Genomic DNA, 19,440 nt, shown 5'->3' with positions numbered 1-19,440 from the left:
CTCTTCAATGGCTTTCCACAAAAATAAAAAATAAAATTTAAATACATCTTTGGCAAACCAGAATTGTCCAACTCTTACCATGCAAAAGAGCCCACAAGGTAGCATTCAATTCCATGGATGGTGTTCTTCACACCTGCAACACACCTTACCTCTCTAGATCAGTTTTGAAATTACACGTTGGAGGCAAAAGTGAAACACTCACTCCAAAAAAACCCAAAGCACCAGTTCCGAACACACCAATTCCAATTTAATGAGCTTACAAATCAGACTGCAATTCTGTAAGAGGACACAAGGGTCAAGATCCACAATATCAGGATGGAAGGGTGCTTGGAACTGAAGCCCAGCTTGTATTATTTAAACGTGCAGAAACCCAGAAGGTAACCAACACTTCTTCCATCCTTGTTGCAGATCAATGCCAAGATGATTTCCAATTTTGATTGTGTGGTTAAAGACACAGGAGCCTTACAAGGGGGGAAAGTAGGCAAACTTACCATCCTGAGGCTGGAAAACAAACTGAAGTACACTATACTCCTGTCACACAGTCATGCTCCAGTTCCTCTTCCCCCTTCCACAGTCATTTTATGTTCCACAAAGTGAAGCAGAACTTGCAGTAGCTGTGTTTGCCAGCAAACCATTTATTTTTAAAGTGGGGTGGCACACTGTTGACTAAAAGCAAAGATCTATCAGTATAGTGCACCTCATTTATGTATATTGCTGCCAACTCATTCCAGCTGGTGTAAGTCGAGTTATCAAACTTTTCAACCAGCTCCTGCAGTTGTGCGTGTCGCAGAGCAGATGACCACATCCCTCTCCATTTGGGTACCAATTTTTGAACAGATTGCTGCAGTGGAAAAAAGACACAAGCAAGCCAGGCGCTCTCCCACAGGACAGTCGGCAGGGCTAAAATGAGATGCGGCTGACCTCTGTTCCCCGTGACAAATATGAAAACCTGAAAGACCGCCTCTCCCCATATAAACTGCCCCAGACACTGCGTTCATCATCTGAGGTGATTCGTCGTGTGCCTCTTCCACGTGAGGTCCAGAGGGTGGCAACACAAGAAGAGGCCTTCTCTGTAGTGGCTCCCTGTTTGCAGAATGCTCTGCTCAGAGAGGTTTGCCTGGCGCCTTCATTATATATACAGTCATACCTCAGGTTACAGACGTTTCAGGTTGCGTTTTTTCAGGTTACGGACCACCGAAACCCGGAAGTACCGGAACGGGTTACTTCCGGGTTTTGGCGGTCGCGCATGCGCAGAAGCGCTAAATCACACTTCGCGCATAAGTGCTAAATCGCAACCAGCGTGTGCGCAGACGCGGGTTCGAACACTGCGGGTTGCGAACAGGCATCCCACAAGGATCTCGTTCGCAACCTGAGCATCCACTGTACAGTGGTACCTCCGGTTGCAGATGAGATCCTTTCCAGAGGTCCGGCCAGGACCCAGAGGTTTTCACAACCGTAGAGACCGCTTCTGCGAGTGCGCACAGCAGTCTACCGCTTCTGCGCATGCGCACATGGCAAAAACCAGGAAATATACTTCCAGGTTTGCCATTTACATAACCAGAGGGATACGTAAGCAGAGGTATGACTGTGTTATAGGCACCAGGAGAAAATATTCCTCTTCAACCAGGCCTTTGGCTGATTAAAACCCTACAGTCTTTTAAATGTGTCTGTGAGAAACGGGGGCGTTATTGTTTTGCTGTTTTGTTTTATTATTTACTTGTTTTTATTCCTGTTATTTTATTCTGTTAACTGCCCTGGGATCTTATGATGAATGGGGGGAGGGATGTAAATCTAATAAATAGGTAGCAAATGCATCATTATTAAAAGCCACTACTATAACATATTCCACTGATTTTTACAAAGTTCACTTTGATCCAATGCTCAATCTTCTTCCAACATAAGCAGCTGACCAGAGTATGACATAGTAAAAGCACATGATACAAGTGGAAAGCACTTATTGACACTGAAACTGCTCCAGAATTTATTTATTTTTAAGGCTGTCACTTTTTTATACAGCAACAGCTCTACAGGACTCTTGGTAACCAACACAACAACTCTGCAAAGTAGGCCAGTAGCAGGCCCGGATGGCTGACAGACGATCAAGGATGAAACAAAGGACTGCTCAAAGTCATCTAAGATGAGAGGTTTAAATTGGGGGGGGGGGGGGCTTTCTTTGTCACCAAGCTCAAGCTACTCCAGTTGACAAATTTGGCTCTATCTTATGTATCCATATACAGATTCACAAATTTGTAGAGTTCGAAGGGACCACGGGGGGTCATCTAGTCCAACCTCTTGCAATTGCAGGAATCTTTCACCCAACGTGGGACTCGAAACCACAACCTAGAGATTAAAAGTCTCATGCTCTGCCAACTGAGCTATCCCTCCTCCTCATATCATGTTTAAAACAGGTTTTGTTGGGTTGTTGTTTTTTAACAACCAACTCATTTTAAATTAAGTGAGCAATAAAAGAACGTTCAGTTATCTAGCGTGAGCCAGAGTACTGCACACCTAATTTTAAAAAGCTCCGAACCTTCTCCACTCTATAGAAAACCTACAATAGCCTGTTTAACAGGGCCGCTAAACACACACACACCTACACATACACACACACAGCTGAAGCCAGCATGGATTATCTAGATGCAATGCAATTGATTTGTGGTGAATTCTCACAAATTCATTAGGACTAGGAACACTTGTTATACCCATCAATGTGCTATTATAAAGATTCATTGGTTTAAAAAATTGTATCTCTCAGTAGATCAAATTATTATAAAATCCATGCAATGGCAATCACCAAAACAATCTTACTCACAGAAATATATTAATCAGAACCCATTAAACAAAATTGATTGACTCCAATAATTAAATATAAATGACTGCTGGAAAACCCAAACTTTGCCCCCAGTGTCTAATTACAGCTGTATTAATTACAACAATCATATAAACAAGGTTCATTGTTTGTTGTACCCCCACAAGCCAAAGTTGCACTCAAAATGCTCAGAGCTGGCTTACATGGTGTTTTAACAAGTAATATTTTGCTGCTACTAACAAAAAATTATTTCCCCATTTTATTTTCCGGTTTTGTCCAATGCAGTTGTAAACACTAGAAATTCATCTAATAGATTAATGTTTAAACTTTTATTATGAATTATTTGCAATTCATATACAACTTTAAGAAAACAACAACCCACAGTGCTTTATAGCTCCTGCTAATGATCTTACAGCTATTACCTCCATTCTACAGACATGGAACCTGGTGCTAAGATGTCAAACTTCCCCAAGTCATCCATATGGATGACAAGGAATTTGAACTCATAACTCCACTTCCCTGACTATTGTACAATGCTGCATCTCCACATATAGCTCCATCGGTAGTAGAGCGTGAGACTCTTAATCTCAGGTTCGTGGGTTCAAGGCCCCACGTTGGGCAAAAGATTCCTGCATTGCAGTGGGTTAAGACTAGGCGACCCTCATGATCCCTTCCGACTCTACAATTCTATGATTTCAATACATGACACCAAACAAGTGATAACCATTTCCCATGACAGAGACACAAAAACAACTCTCCTTCCTGACACCAAGGTCACAGTGCTATCCACATGGTAGCCATATGAGCAGATATGGGAAGTCCATTCTGACTCTCATGTTAACAGTTATGTTCCAGTGCTCAGCTCCATGACCTCTTTCTAATGCATGGAGTCAACCCTGAAACATATGAGGCAGCAATAAAGACCAATCATTTCCTACGCAAGGGCATCAGGCCTTTCGCTAAGCACTGAAGCACACAGGCAACTGACACTGTGGACCAGGGAAGAAGGTGGCTTCCACAGCAAGCCAATGCAAGCATTTCCACCTAGACTTGAGGCCCAGAATCTCACAACAATCAGCTACAATACGTATCAGATTCCTAGCGTTCTTAAAAGTTTTTTTTCCAAGCTAAGGTTCATCTCCATGCTAGAATTAAATAATAATAATTCCATATTCACACTATATGGAAAGTGATCCTAAACCTGCTACTTATGTTATTTATTATTATTATTATTTATTGAATTTATATACAGTGGTACCTCGGTTTAAGAACAGTCCTGCTTAAGAACAATTCGGTTTATGAACTCCACAGTAATATCAGGAATAGTGTCCCAGTTTGAGAACTATACCTCAGTCTAAGAACGGAATCTGAACGGTGAAAGGGCACCGGCAGCGGGAGGCCTCATTAGGGAAAGCTGCCTTGGTTTAAGAACAGTTTTGGTTTAAGAACGGACTTCTGGAACGGATTAAGTTCATAAACCAAGGTACCACTGTACCGCCTCTATAACTGCAGGTCTCACAGCACAAAATCAGAACACAAAACCACAAAATACATAATCAAAACAAAAACAACCCGACAAGCCCCCCAACACACTTCAAAAGGGCATAGGATGTCAATCAACCCAGTTTAAAAGCAATTTAAAAGAAGCAGCAGTACTCTCTTGCTGGGCAGCAGCAGTCCTTTTGAAGCCTGTCAGGCCCCGCCCTGGGCCAGGTGGAGAGAGGCAGAAGCAGGGCCCTCAGGCTCTCAGCAAGACTCTCCTTATACTGGTACCTGCACATAGGCCTGGTTAGATGCAAGGATCACTACCCACTCATCTCCCATAAAATGTCTACTGAAAAACCGTGATGGACAGGGAGAAGAATGATTCATAAGAGCTTACTTTGACATGACTCATCCAACATCTGTTCGTTGAAGACAGATGCTCAGAGGATTACTACCTGGAGGCAACTGGGAACAACATAGCAGTGAGATGATGCCTCCCATCTCCTTTGCAATATTCAGTGGCAGATCCTGGTACCAGGACGTGAGGAGCTCAGGGACATTCTGACCTCTGCCAACAAACTCCATCTCCAGTTAGAGAACACTGAAGATCTATGAACTTGCCTGGTAAAGGAGGAAGGCTATCTCAGTAACAGGAACCATACAGCAGAAGTAGGTTGACCAAGTCTCATCACACATAAGATCAATTTACATCCTATTGCCGATGAGCACGAGGTGAAATACAGAAAGGGCGTGCATCCTTCTGCGCTTGTTTTCAAACTGACTTTTAAACTTCAGAACAGAACAAGGATCGCCGCCCCATAAGTTTCCCACCTCAAAGGGGCTCAATACAAATCCTCTGCCAATAATACTAAGCCAGACTTATTCACACATTTTTTAATAGGGTTTACTTGTCCAGAGGTCTACTTCCCCTCGACAGTGCTGGGTCATATGACTCAACGCCTGTGAATGCCAAGAGAACTCTTATGCCTCTTGTTTATAGCATGTGACATTGTGGCACGATGGCACCGTGCTTCCACGATTCAAATTCCTTCACTTGCTTGTCTGTATGACGATCTACAAGCAGGAAGAATCAAAACATAACACAAGCTGAAGTGGCATCAGCAACAACAAGCACCAGGAAACGAGAAAAGGACAGTCCTAGCGTTGCTTGTGTCACTTCTCTCCTAAGCAAAACAAAACCAATCAACTCCAAAGGATGCTATAAGGTGTTCATTTTATTAAATGGGTGCAGTATCTTTGCGTGTGGCTAATACAAAGGATTCAAGCTTAACAGGGTCTTAGAAATCTGCTCTTATTTCTGGTAAAGAGGCCAGCAGCAAAAAAAATGTTTGGGACGCTCCTCGGACAATGAGAGATTGCCACACCGTGTATGTCCTATTAGGGTGAAGGCAAGAGATACCTGCCAAACATGGTGGAAACAGTTTCAAACACAAACACCCCCGCATTTCAAGGAATTTTATTTCACAATGCCGGCCTTCACCATATTCCTGTTTCACTAAGCTGCTTCAGGATGGCGCCTGTGGCGATACCAGATTTCAAGGCAGGCTTAAGAGTCCATTTTTTAAATTTGAAATGAGACACCATTTTTAATTCAAGATGAACTGAGGCTGTAAGTAGGGAACTGGATCCCGCTGGCAGGCCAAATCTTTCCTTCCCTATTCCTTGCAGGTCAACTCTTGACAGGTGGAAATATAAAAATGAATACCATCTCCCAAACCTGTCTTTTTGATTGGCTTGTCAATCACCTGACATCATTCTAATGTTACCTGTGACATCAGGTGTTGGGCAGGTGAGCACAGTTTGGAGAAAAGGGGCTTGAAGGCCTAATTAAGGCCCCTGTCAGACCAGAAATTCTCCATCATTGCCACAAGAAAAAACACTTCCAGGGTGAACGGTCACACACACACACACACTCTCCCACCCACACATTCCACAGCATTTATGGTGAGCATACCAACTACAAATAATAATAAAATTTATATTATTATTGTTATTTATAATAAATTGTATTTATAACCTGCCCTCCCCGGCCAAGACCAGGCTCAGGGCAGCTAACATCAGGTATAAAAACAAGTGATTAAAATACAACTTAAAAATAGGATTAAAATACAACTTAAAATGCAGCCTCATTTCAGTGGATGACCAGATCAAAAACTGTTTGGGGGGAGAAAACGTCAAATCTTCACCAAGGCCAACTATCCAGACTGGTCCTACGTGGGCCAGAAAAAAGCCAGGGAAGTCCCCAAATAGGGAATCTAACCTTATACCAATATTGTAAAATATATCTAGCCCCTAAAAATGTATTTTTTCTAAAAGACCAGCACCGCCAAACAGAATCACATCAGTAGTCTTCACAACAGCCTTGCTTGAATGAACGCACAGTTTGGTTTAATCTAAGTGCTGGTACCTGAATGTCAACATCTTGCCAACCTGCCAGCATCGCAGAATGCTCAAACATCTGCCTCCCACATGAGAGTGCCAGGCTTACCTTCCCAGATGCAGGGGAAAACACTCCAGTGCTCCACCCTACATTTCACCCTAGAGCAGATCTAGGGGGTGGGTTGGGGGGAGAATTGGTTTCTGTACTCACCTCCCCAGTTTCCAAAAAGGAACATGGAGACAGAGCTGACTGCCTCAGCCAAAGCGCCAGCATGAAGAGGGAAGCAGATGAGATGGAATGCAGAGCAGAAGAAGTAGGAGCCATCAGGGTGGCAAGTTGGTATCACAGAATTGCAGAGTTGTAAGGAAACAGGAGTGCCATCTAGTCCAGCCCCCTGCGGAGCAGGAATCTGTTGCCCAACGTGGACCTCAAACCCAGGACCCTGAGATTAAGAATCTCATTCCAACCACCTATAACCTTTTGATTACATGCATATGTACATTTTTTTTTAAATCAAAAAATTATATTATGGTAACCTGTTCACCCTAGATAACAACACTCTTGATGTATTAAGAACAGAAAGCAACTTCCTACAAATAGAGAATAGAAGCTATTCATCCAATTCCTGCCTTCAGTGGCCAGGAGTGTCATGGAGGAAACCAAGCAAAACAAACCTTTTCCAAGCAAAGGATTGGAAAATCTCCCGAGCCACCATATGCCATAGATGATAGATAGATAGATAGATAGATAGATAGATAGATGATAGATAGATAGATGACAGACCTGTCTTTTGTGTAAATGTAAAGGGGGGTAGATCTTTATCGTTCTGCCCAGACACTGAGGTCCAGCGCCAAGGGCATTCTGGCAGTTCCCTCACTGAGAGAAGCCAAGTTACAGGGAACCAGGCAGAGGGCCTTCTCAGTAGAGGCACCCGCTCTGTGGAACGCCCTCCCACCGGATGTCAAAGAGAAGAACAACTACCAGACGTTTAGAAGGCAGCCCTGTTTAGGGAAGCTTTTAATGTTTAACAGACCACTGTATTTTAATATTTTGCTGCAAGCCACCCAGAGTGGCCGGGGAAACCCAGCCAGATGGGCGGGGTATAACTATTATTATTATTATTATTATTATTATTATTATTATTATTAATTGACTGCACTTATTGTAATTGGTTTTAGAATTTCTGTTGCGTCTATAAGTCACTTTGAGTCATTTCCACAAGTAAAGCAACTAATATAAAGGAATCTCAAGTTCCCCTGGGAATAGCAGCAAATGACCGCAATGTCATTTTGCAAAGAACCACAGCACAATTTACACAGCACATGTGGGATTCTCCAGCTAGTTATTGAAATATCATGTGCATTGTCATTGGGGAGGTAAATGTCATCCTTCTAACACTAACAACCCAGAAGCACTGTGATCCAGAGTATGTACCCTAAACCAATTTTAACCCCACACTATTGCTTTGGGGGAACAACTCCTACAGTAGAGGAATTTACCTAGTGGCAATTACCATAATCCACCTACAATTATAGAGCCAGATTCTCAACGAAATGACCACTACTCTATGACCCAAAATAAATGCTGAACCATTCTATCTTAATGGGATAAGCATCAGTTAACTCCCCGGGGTACTAATGCCACGTGGCTATGAAACCAAGGAAGCGAAACAGACAATTTCCTAGTCCATTTTTACATAGCGATTTGAGCAGACCAAAGAGCTGATTAAACGGCTAGCTAATCTACACAAAGCAAAAGCCATTTCCCAAACTTTTATCAGTAGATGCAGGTCATAAAAAACACAAAATACATTAAATATGTTTGTGTGAGATCAACCCATACAGCGCACTCCCCTGTAGGTCTACTCAAAAGTAAGCCCCACTGAGTTTAAGGATACTTACTCCAAGGTAAGTTTATTGGATTGCACGATCGTCCAAAAACCTGGAAAACTGAATTAAGATACCTGTCTAAAAGTCACCAATTATTATGTAGATCATGCAATGAAAAATCCATTCCTGCTCTCTTCAAGAGCACTAGAGATAGCAAACATGACCATACATGTCCACAGGAGTTCAATTCAATTGCATGAATCCATTTTCTGTTTTCAGAAAGGTTCACTTTCGATACATATTCAATGATCACATTTGAAAGATTATTTTAGGAAAGACGTAGCTGTTTCAAAGAAAGATGCCACGAGCCTTATAAAGCATTGCATACACTGGCAGCCAGAACAGATGACAAACCATCTAAGGTTGCAGCAAGTACCCACATACTTGGGAAGAAGACCAAGTCACATCAACAGAATTACCCTCCAGAAGACTGCAAAGGGCTGCAATGTTTAATTCAGCTCAATTCATTGGGCATTGTTCTTTCAGACATATACAACATCACTGCAAAAATCCCAAAGGTCTAAAAACTCAAGCTGATTTGGTCTCAATTTAGTATTCCGAGGATTGAAGCTATTTTGCATAAACACTATAGCACAATCTAAATTTTCTGTAGAGGTATGTTCTGAGTCATGCACATTGCGTAAAGAGGAGTCTCAACCACACACACAAAATTGCTAAGGAGCAAGAAGGATCTGCACTCTTGAGAATTATTTCAGCCACAGGATTTAATAACCTGGCACCCCACTTCTAAAAATACACCTATCAGCAACAGCACACTGGACAGCTTATTACCAAAATAGCATCCTGTGCAAGGCAAGTGGGCATGGCCATCTTGCTATGCCGCATGCCAGGTCCAATGTAATTTTATTGACAAGACACCATGTACAAAAGTCTTGTCACAAGCGCCACAAGCTGGTCTTCTCCCAGTGCAAACAATGCACAACATAAAACCTATTCAGGTGTTCTTTTTCCTCAGGGGATGAGGGGGGCGAACGTGCTGGTCTACTCTGCTCCCTCCAATGAACTGGAGGGCAACTGTCTATGGCAGGGAGCCTGCTGTTCTAATGGGGTCTCCTTCCATGATTATGGAAGGTTGTCAATGGGACAGGGAACTCAAAGAAGCAGAGCAGCCATTAACATGGCATGTATTATATATACATACACAGATAAAGTGTGCGTGTTAATTGAACTCCTGAGAACTTTAAAAGAGTAGAAAGGGAATTCTAGGAAGGCACCATCAAATAAAAGAATCTGAAAACAAAAAACCCCACTGTGTACACAGAACATGCACAGGAAACAAACCCACTTCAGATTTTAGTAATTACGCCACATACAGTATTATGGTGATGACATACTGTGTCTCAAAGTAGTTGGGTGTTCAATTAACATTAAACAAGGGCAGCTTGATCAACCAATCTCAATATTGTATCTTCCAAGACCCAATTGTTACTATTCCTGCTTCAATTGAATGAAACAGGACATACGTACACTCAGGCATATTTCTGAGCATCAGTGTCCAACTGAGGGCTTTTTAAATATCAAAGCAGCATACAAAAAACTTTTAACAGTTCTATATATTATTTAAGTTGCTAGAAACATGGAAGCATAAACCATCACGGCTTTGGACACACAACAAAGCACTATGGGGTAAAAGATCACAGGTATACTCAGGACAGTATGTTTCTACATCAAAAGGCACAGGAGTGTTTACACAGCCAATATGGGGTTGCAGTAGTGCTTTTCTCAACCATCAGCTACAGGGCAGTAGCCAAACTTGGCCTGTTGCAACAAAGACAGCCTTAGTCAGTACACAACTACAGGTTACAGATGCTTCAGGTTACAGACTCCACTAACCCAGAAGTAGTACCTCAGGTTAAGAACTTTGCTTCAGGATGAGAACAGAAATTGCGCGGCAGCAGCGGGAGGCCCCATTAGCTAAAGTGGTGCTTCAGGTTAAGAACAGTTTCAGGTTAAGAACGGACCTCCGGAACGAATTAAGTACTTAACCCGAGGTACCACTGTACACTGGAAAAGCCAGGCCACATACCACTGGTGGCAGTAGATATAAGGAGGCCTGATTGTTTGTTTACATGCACATCAACCCTCTTGCCCTCTACGATATAAGTGGCTTTGGCCTCACATCTGCCACACCACTACAGGCCAGCGAGTCACAACAGGGCTCAGTTGTGCTAACACACCTGGAAGAAATGAACGGGAATGCTGCAGCTCTTGTCCCAAAAATTATAGTTCACATCTCTATTCAGTATTTTCTCCCAGCCTCAGGATTCACAAAAAACAACATGTGAATCACAACAGCCTGTTGCTGAGAGTGAACAAGCAGCAGAGATTCTCTGTGCACAATTAAATGCAAAAAAAAAGAAGAGGTGATGCCCAGATCACTATGGACTTCACTTTCCTGGGAACTGCTCAGAGTTTGTATTTTCCTATACACATTTTGTTGCGGTGTATAGGAAAAAAAAACTCTGTATGCATCCACTGCCTCCCAAAGTATTTGTGGTCCAAAGACTAGTTGGCCTTTTCTTTAAGAAAAGTGAGCAGGAAACATGAATTTACCCACGAATGAAGTTTAGCAATGGTACGTGCAAAAAAGCTGCTTCAGCCACAGGGTGTCGAGTAACGAATCACTCTCCTCGACGCAACTGGTTGCTTAACATTTCATGCACCTGCCCACTGTCTTCAGAGCGCCTGGCTCTGCAACCAGTAGAGGCGGGCTGCTTACTAAATTGCAAGGATGCCAAAAGAGGGAAAGGAAAGGCATACACACAGGTAAATAAAAGATCTTCCCCAGGGTCGGGGAAAGAGTTCATATTCTTTCACACATGTCCTGCTCCCGCTCTCTTTTCTTGTATGAGCTCCACTCAAATGGAAGACTCAATTGTCTTTTCATCAATACCAATAAGCAAAGCCACACGCACACATGTCAGTATAGTTTCTGGGCTGGGGAGCAGTTGCAACAGCGCACAGAGCTGTTTGTGAAGGGGCGCAGAACAGGAAATGGCATGTGTGCCGCTGGGAGTCAGCAAAGAGAAAGAGCTCAGCACAGCCATTAAGGCAAGCCCAGCAGTGAGGAGTCCTAAAAACACAGGAGTTAGAAAAGATAGATGAGCTAGAGGAGTGTTTCTAGGAACTCCATGTTATCGTTGCAAATCTCATTTTGTCAGCATGCTTGTGGCATCACAGAGGCTAAAAGACCTGGGGAAGTCCCCTGCCTTGGCAATAAATGTGCTAGGTAGCCTTAGAGCAGGGTTTCCCAAACTTCAGTCTCCAGCTGTTTTGGGACTACAATTCCCATCATCCCTGACCACTAGTCCTGCTAGCTAGGGATGATGGGTGTTGTAGTTCCAAAACAGCTGGGGACCCAAGTTTGGGAAACCTTGCCTTAGTGGAAAACCCACTCTATAAACAAGACGGGAACAGCAATATGGGTCTACCATTTCAGGTGTTTTGTAAAGATTACAGTAAGGTAGCAGTCACTTTGAACATTCTAAAATACAAAATATTATAAGTGTTCCTGTATTTCGGGTAACCCCAAATAGCTAAGATACCAAATTATATGAATCCATTGACTACACTTCCCTGGGCTTAATCTGTGCGAGTCCTCAGCCCCAGCAGCTGTTCTCAAAGCTACGGCTCAATCGCAGAAGAGATGGACTGCACTACTCAGCAGGTGAAGAGTGAATTTCTAATGTCACTGGGCAACCAGAGTGGCTCTAGGCAAATGGGAAAGGCTTCTAGGGTGGACTGTGCTCCTTAAATTTCTGGAGATAAAGACTTTCCAGCATACAAGAGTGGGATTTCTCTCTCTCCTTAAAAATCCATTTTGCCCTGGCAAGTAGTGATACCCATAAAAACCCAAACCGTTCTCAGTGCTGAGCATCATTTACCCAAGTATAATACTTTCCAGACACTGAAGCAGCAGGCTAAGAGAATTTGTGGCCCTACGGGTGCTGGTGGGACTCTCAGAGACCATCCGCTCCAGCCAGCAGAACCGACAGCCAAGGATGATAAGACCTCTAGTCAAATCAATATCGAGAGCACCACAGGTCTCCCAACCCGATTCACATTAATGCCTACTGCCTTGGAAGCCACAAAAAAATGGCATTGCAAAAGCATTCCATTAGCCACGTGCTGCGAGCTAAGCATTTCCACCATCTTTATTTCATGCCTCTTGTTCGAAATTAGCCAGGCGCATTTTGCGACTGGCGCAGGTCCAGTTGCGACCATGTGGAAATCTCTGGATGCCAGGTTGGCAAAATGTCACTTCAAGAAGTAATTTCCTTGAAGCTTAAATTAGTGTTATTCTGGGTTGGTTAATTTGACGTTTTAATGTGCTGTAAACTGCTTTGAGATTTGTTCTTTAAAATATATAGCGGTATAGAAATGGAATTAATAATAATAATTGTAATAATGAATTCCATTGGGGGGGGACAGCACCAAGACATTCCATGGTGGCGACCGCAGTCCAGGTTCAAGGTGCCATTTGGCGATTAGATTACATATCGGAGTTTCTAACACTGCTTGTAACTTCTGTGCATGCCGTAGATCAAGGCATAGGCAAACTTGGCCCTCCAGATGTTTTGAGACTACAATTCCCATCATCCCTGACCACTGGTCCTGTTAGCTTGGGATGATGGGAGTTGTAGTCCCAAAACATCTGGAGGGCCGAGTTTGCCTATGCCTGCCGTAGATGTAGCTAGCACCCCAGTTCAAGCCCCCAAATAGAGAGCTATGCACAAAGGCCACAGCAAGCAGCCGGCTTCTGTTGTTGTTTTTAGAGACACTTCCTAGAATACCAATATGAGTAAGAGAACTAAGGGGTAGTCATAGCACATGACACGCACAAACACAGAGAGCAATCTCAGTAAAAGGCCACAGCCACACTTCACATACTGACACAGCAGAATTCCACATGCAATTGCGGAATAGAGCTCAGCCCGAGCTCTGCTGGATCCGTTTACCCATATTTAGGTCCTCGGCTCCAGCAGGGCTCAAAGCATGTTTCCACTAGGGTGGCCAGATGTAAAAGGCAACACAGCTCTGGTGCTCTCTTAACAGCTGTGCCGAAGAGCAACCGCTGGCACAGCCAGAATTCCCCCATCCACGTAAACCTTAAGGGTCACCAGAACTTGGTCTTCCCTTTTCCCATCTGGTCACCTTCACTTAGAAATGTCAAGTCTCTCTGAAGCCAAATATGTGTCAGGCAAAGTACTGTTGCCAAAAGGAGCAGACAACCAAGCACAACTGCAGCGTCTTATTCGTTCCTGTGGGGTTTGTGCTTCAACAAAAATCAACCCAATGAGGATTTTGTGGGTTACTGCCGAAAGCAGGCATGAGGCCTAGAAGGCTGTGAGCATGAAAACAGTGTTAGAAATTCAGATATATAAACTAATCGCCAAATGGCACCTTAAACCTTAAACAATTGAAATGTATAGGGGCCAGGGTTTGTTTGTTTGCAACTGAGTTATTATTATTATTAATAATAATTATTATTGTTATTTCTATACCACTTTATATATTAAGGAAAAAATCTCAAAGTAGTATACAACACATTAAAACATCAAATAAAACAATCCAGAATAAAACAAATTCAAGCTTCAAGAGAAATATTTCAGATTCTTCTCTAGGTAAGATTTTGCTTTCCCTAGTTGCCAACCATGCATCCAGAGAGCTCCACGTAACTGGACCCATGCCAGTCACAAAATGTGCCTGGCTAATTTCGAACACTGCATGGAACCCGCAGGATTTCCAAACTCCCATTACTCCTAGCTATTGACCATGCTGTCTCGAGCTGATGGCAGTTGCAGCCCTCCAGAAGGTGTTGCAACTACAGGTTTCCCATCCCCGAGAGAGAGACCTGTGTCTTAAAATCAGGGGCGAATACTTCCTTCAACCACTTCCTTAAAATGCAATAAATTTGCCTGCTAGGCAGCTCCACCTAGTCCAGCAGTATTCAGTGTTTTTGATCCATAAGGAACCCTTTCCACACAGACTTCTTTCCAAAAGAATCCCTGAAGAGGATTCTGGGGCACAGACAAGTCATGTGGGTCACATACACTGACCAGGCCTATCAGGCTTTAGCATCACCCCACATGTACCATGGGTATAGCCAAGAGTACATCTGACACTTATTTGGAGCAGGAAACTGACTGATGATCCAAAATGGCGGCCAAGTCATGTTTCAATAAAGTTTGCGGAACTATAGCTCGGTTAGAGAATACATGCTTTGCATGCAGAAGGTCTCCAGGTTCAATCCAGAGCATCAGGTAAAACAGGTCTAGAAGACATCTCCTCCAATCCTGGAGAAGTCCTCCTGCCAGTCACAGAGGAGACAAGGTGGCTTCCCCCTGGCAGCCATGAAGCCTATGAGCCCCCCACCCCTTTGTCATGTGGTGGGGAGGGTTGTTACAATTTCTCCCCCAGCCCCTCAAAAACACAAAGGTGAAAGAGGAAGGGAAAGCATAAAGGTGAAAGCATCACCTTCTCCCACTCAGTCTTTCAACTCTACGTGCATTTTCAGATCAGCAGCTGAATGGAAAGCGAAGCAACCAAAAGCGTAAGAGGTGAGCAGGAAGGATAGGGGGGAAATTGGGGGAGGGGGCTTTTCCGATATGGGCAACTGGGAGAAAAATGTAGCAACCAGAGAGAGAAAGTAGGGTGCCACAGGAGAGAAGGCAAGGAGACATATCAAATACAGTAAAATGGATCCTCTTGGACATTGCGTAATTTTTCCACAGGTTCCTCACACATCCCAACCAAATCACAGCTCCCATCTGCTTCCATTGAATGAAGCATAAAAATTATGGATCCAGAGCTGTCACGAGACAAAAACATGGATCAGAGTCACAGGTCCAAATGGATCTTCAGGAGGCTTACAAGGGCTTCCCTCAAAACCACCATCACATCATAGGTCACCTGTGTCCAGAGAGATGCTCTGTGGTTTGTTGATAGTTTCGCTGTCATCCTATGTAAAAATAGCCTTGAAAATCCGTGAGGATCCATATATTGAATCAATGCTTTTGTGGTGCTGGCTGGCCTGCACTGGATCCGTTTTATTTGGCGTTTTAATGTGTTGCAAACTGCTTTGAGATTTGTTCTTTAAAATACGAAGCAGTATAGAAAATGAAATAAAAATAATAAATCCCATTGCAAAAATAAAGGACGCCTACACATTCCATTGCGGCAACCATAACCTAGGTTTAAGGAGCCATTTGGCAATTAAGATTAAATATCTTGAGTTTCTGACACTGGGTTCGAACCTACAATTCTGAGATTAAGATTCAAGCCCTCTGTTAATCTAAAAAGAACCATCAGATGCTGCTGCACTGCTTTAAAAACCAAGCCTTTCAAAACTACCAGGTTAAGAAGAGTACTCCTGTCAAAAAGAGCAAGCAGCCTTGCAGTGCTAGTTTTTCTGTGAGTCCCAAGAGCAGAGCCACACATTTTTTTTTTAAAAAAGAGCAAGGCCACAGAAGCCTGCAGAGTCCTTAAGATTCCAGAGGCATGTGCCTCAGAGTGACGAACTTCAGCAATATGAGGTTCCCCCGCTACTTTTCTCTGAGCAATCCAAGCCAGCCCTCTGTGCAACTACCAAGAAAAGTTGAGTCGACATTCTGGTCTGAGCCAGACAAGTGCAAACTGGATCATGCATAAAATCTGGACTCAGAGGGGACAGGGAGGGTGTGGCACATTCCCTAGCAACCAGCTGCAGAACTTTAGGATGCTTCAAGTGCTGTTTCTACGAAGCCTTGCTTAAAATGACGAGAGGTGCCCCCAAAATCCAAATTGTATGAAAAATCCAAACTGTATACAGTTTGTTGATGACAACCAGCTGCATGTAGAAAAGGTGTCTGTGCAGAATTCTCCACACCCCTTTAATCACACACTTTAAATGGAAGCCCAACATCAGGAAATGATAAACAATCCTTAACTGAGCAGCAATTATAACTCTAATAAATTAACGGGCTTGCCCATTAATTCCTAGGAAGCAAAGATTCCACTTAAAATAAAATAAAAAGGACAAAAACAAAACCCTATCTTTTTTTTGCTAAGGACCACCCACTAGCCAGCGCTGCCAATGCCATGGTTTGGCAACTTGGGAGCAACCCATGTCTTTGCATACCTCTCCTCCCCACTTGCTCAGGCACTGCCTCTTCTCCCTTTCGGTGCAAGATAGCTATAGTTAGCATTTCATGAGCACAAGCCAGAACCCCAAATTTAAAAGGTGTAAGCTAGGGTGGGAGGTTTAAAGAATGCAAAGAGGGGCATGCAAACACAGAAGATGCTCCTGACTGCCAAATCATGGGTCCATAGTTCAGTGGCAGAGCATGTGCTTAACATGAGGAAGGTTTCAGGTTCAAATCCTGACATCACCAATTAACTGGACCAGGTAGCAAATGATGGGGAAGACTGTGTGGCCAGTGACCCTGAGAACCCCCCCCTTTTTTTTTTTTTTTTGCTTTGTATTTACCTAAGTATGTAGTAAATAAATTCCCAGGTGATTTGTATGGATGTTCACTCACACTGAAAAACCTTCGCTCCAGAGATCTGCCAAACTGAAAGCCAAACCCCTGGGCACTTGCAAGAGCTATGCTTGATGCAAAATTGCATTTCGGAGAGAAAACTCAAATCTCCCTTTGGAAACCACACAAGACCATGTGGTGGTTCCAGAATTCCAGAAAGGGACGCATTTCTTTTTAATCTGTTGCCCCAAGAGTCCTGTGTCATCTTAAAGACTAAAAAACACACACCAACAAATCAGAACGTGAGCTTTCGGAACAGAACGCAGGCTATCTCCTGCAGGTAAGTTAGGCAATACATCTGCCAGTCTTTGAAGGTGCTACCCTAAGGGGCTTTTTCTTCTGAAGGAAGGCGCTAGAGAATTTGCACTAAGAAAAGGAGCAAAGGATACAATGCAGACCCACTGGTCTAAAGCAAAGGGGAACAACAACAACTACAAAAAAAGTCAAGATCTTCAAAGCAATTGATAATCCCCTTTAAACATAACAATGCCTGGATAGGGGTTTCAATTGCTTCCCTCCGCCTTGTTGGTAAAGACCCCTTGAAAATCTGCAGGTGAATCCTCCTTAAAACTATTCAGCTGCCCTGTCTCAGAGGCCTTCAAATTCCCTTAACATTACTTACCTGAATCACATTGAATAAACAGTCCCCACCCATCACCTACTTCTTTTGTCTACAGCACCTATTCAGGGAGAGCTACCTTTATTGACTGCAAGGCTGGTTAGCATGAAAAACTGGAGAGGTAGCACAGAGAACAAGATGCACTAGAATGGCTTGCATCCTGCTGCAGGCAACGAAATCTACAGGCTGTTCTGCTGAACCGATGGGGAGCAACTCAATATTCATTCCAGATCTGCAAGGTTTTGTTAAAAGGCCCCTGCCCTTCACAGGTGAGCTGCTGTTTGGCCATATATCCCACTGAGGAAGCCAAAAGCCATTTTAAAACAGCACACCAAAAAGTCACGTTTCTTTTGCATTTCACAGAAAAGCAACTGCCACGGGGTACAGCTTTTAATTGGGCCTAGTTTTCCTTAAGATTCACTCCAAGAAAGAAGCAAGGATGCTTCAGTTTGGCGATTTCTTCTGCCAACACCTGTTACTGTCTTAAATAATGTATGTCCTACCTGTAAAACCATTGCCCTATTTAATGCCAACAAGAAGCAGAACTGGGCTGCAAGGTGGGAATGTTTCAAAACTGTTTTTGTATTAGAAAAGGTACAACCGCTCAATTTCTCCACTGAATCTATGGCTAGGTTAGGTACTCCCTTGTTTTCAACAGCCTATATTTCAGGGCGATAACGTTCCGTAACATAGAAATGGGCATCCTTTGTTTCACACGACTGCTACCCAGAACGGTATCGTTTCATCCCGTCGCTCATTTCAAACAACTGGATTTAGCACCTTTTGCACAGAAATGCACAGATTTAGCACCTGTTGCAAAATGAAACACATGAGGCTCATCTCCTCAAATTCCCCCAGTTCCTTTGTGTCCTAAAAACAACCATCTTCCCCCTCAACCCCCCACACATACACTCAACGCAACCTGGAAAGAGGTGCGAGAGAAGACACATAACCTCCCTAAACCTGCATAGGGAAGATGCCAGGACCACCCTATGGTAGCAAATTTACACAACATAGCTCCCCAAAACAAGTGCAATGCTTCAACCAGGCAGAATGTGATCATGAAAGATTCCTACAAAAAAAAAACCACATTCCTAGTTTGCGAGCAGTAACAATTTGGAATTTGGTTGTGGGAAATCCACACTGAAATACTTGCTCAGCTATAGTGCTAGTTGACTTTGGATGCCACCACGATCCATCCTGCAGCCAAATTTACCTCACTTGGCTGCTGTGAGGCAAATAGGGCAGCATACTAATAATCCTCCACAAGAGTAGGTGGCAACACGAGAACAGGCCTTTTCTGCGGTGGCTCCCCGCATGTGGAATACTCTTCCCAGCAAGGCTCACCTGGCCCCTCTGTTACATGTATTTAGGTGCCAGGCAAAAACATTCCTCTTTTCTGGCTTATTAAACAATCTTTGGCCTTTTAAACTGGGGGGGGGGTGTGTTTTTGTTTGTCACCATGCTATGTATTTTCCTGTTTTTATATCGTAACCCACCCAGCGATCCTCAGATGAAGGGTGGTATACAAATTTAATAATAAAATAAAAATGCAATGAATACAAGCGGAAAACACACTTTTCTCCTATTCAAGCCAAGTCATATTTCATAAGTGAACAATTTCATTTAAAGAATAGGTACCTTTGTGGACAAGAGCATCCCATAAACAGTACAGGTGTCAGGGTGGCAAATTTGCT

At 43.3% G+C, this 19,440-nt stretch overlaps 1 protein-coding gene across 21 annotated transcripts in view; it reads right to left on the bottom strand.

Moving 5' to 3' along the window:
* The window catches only part of RREB1 (ras responsive element binding protein 1), a 122,855-nt gene that overhangs the window by 96,344 nt on the left and 7,071 nt on the right, over nt 1-19,440 (bottom strand). The gene's annotated exons all lie outside the window — the stretch shown is intronic.

Source organism: Podarcis muralis, chromosome 8 (assembly GCF_964188315.1).
Source record: "Podarcis muralis chromosome 8, rPodMur119.hap1.1, whole genome shotgun sequence".
NCBI lineage: Eukaryota > Metazoa > Chordata > Lepidosauria > Squamata > Lacertidae > Podarcis > Podarcis muralis.
This window is presented reverse-complemented; position numbering and strand designations above follow the sequence as displayed.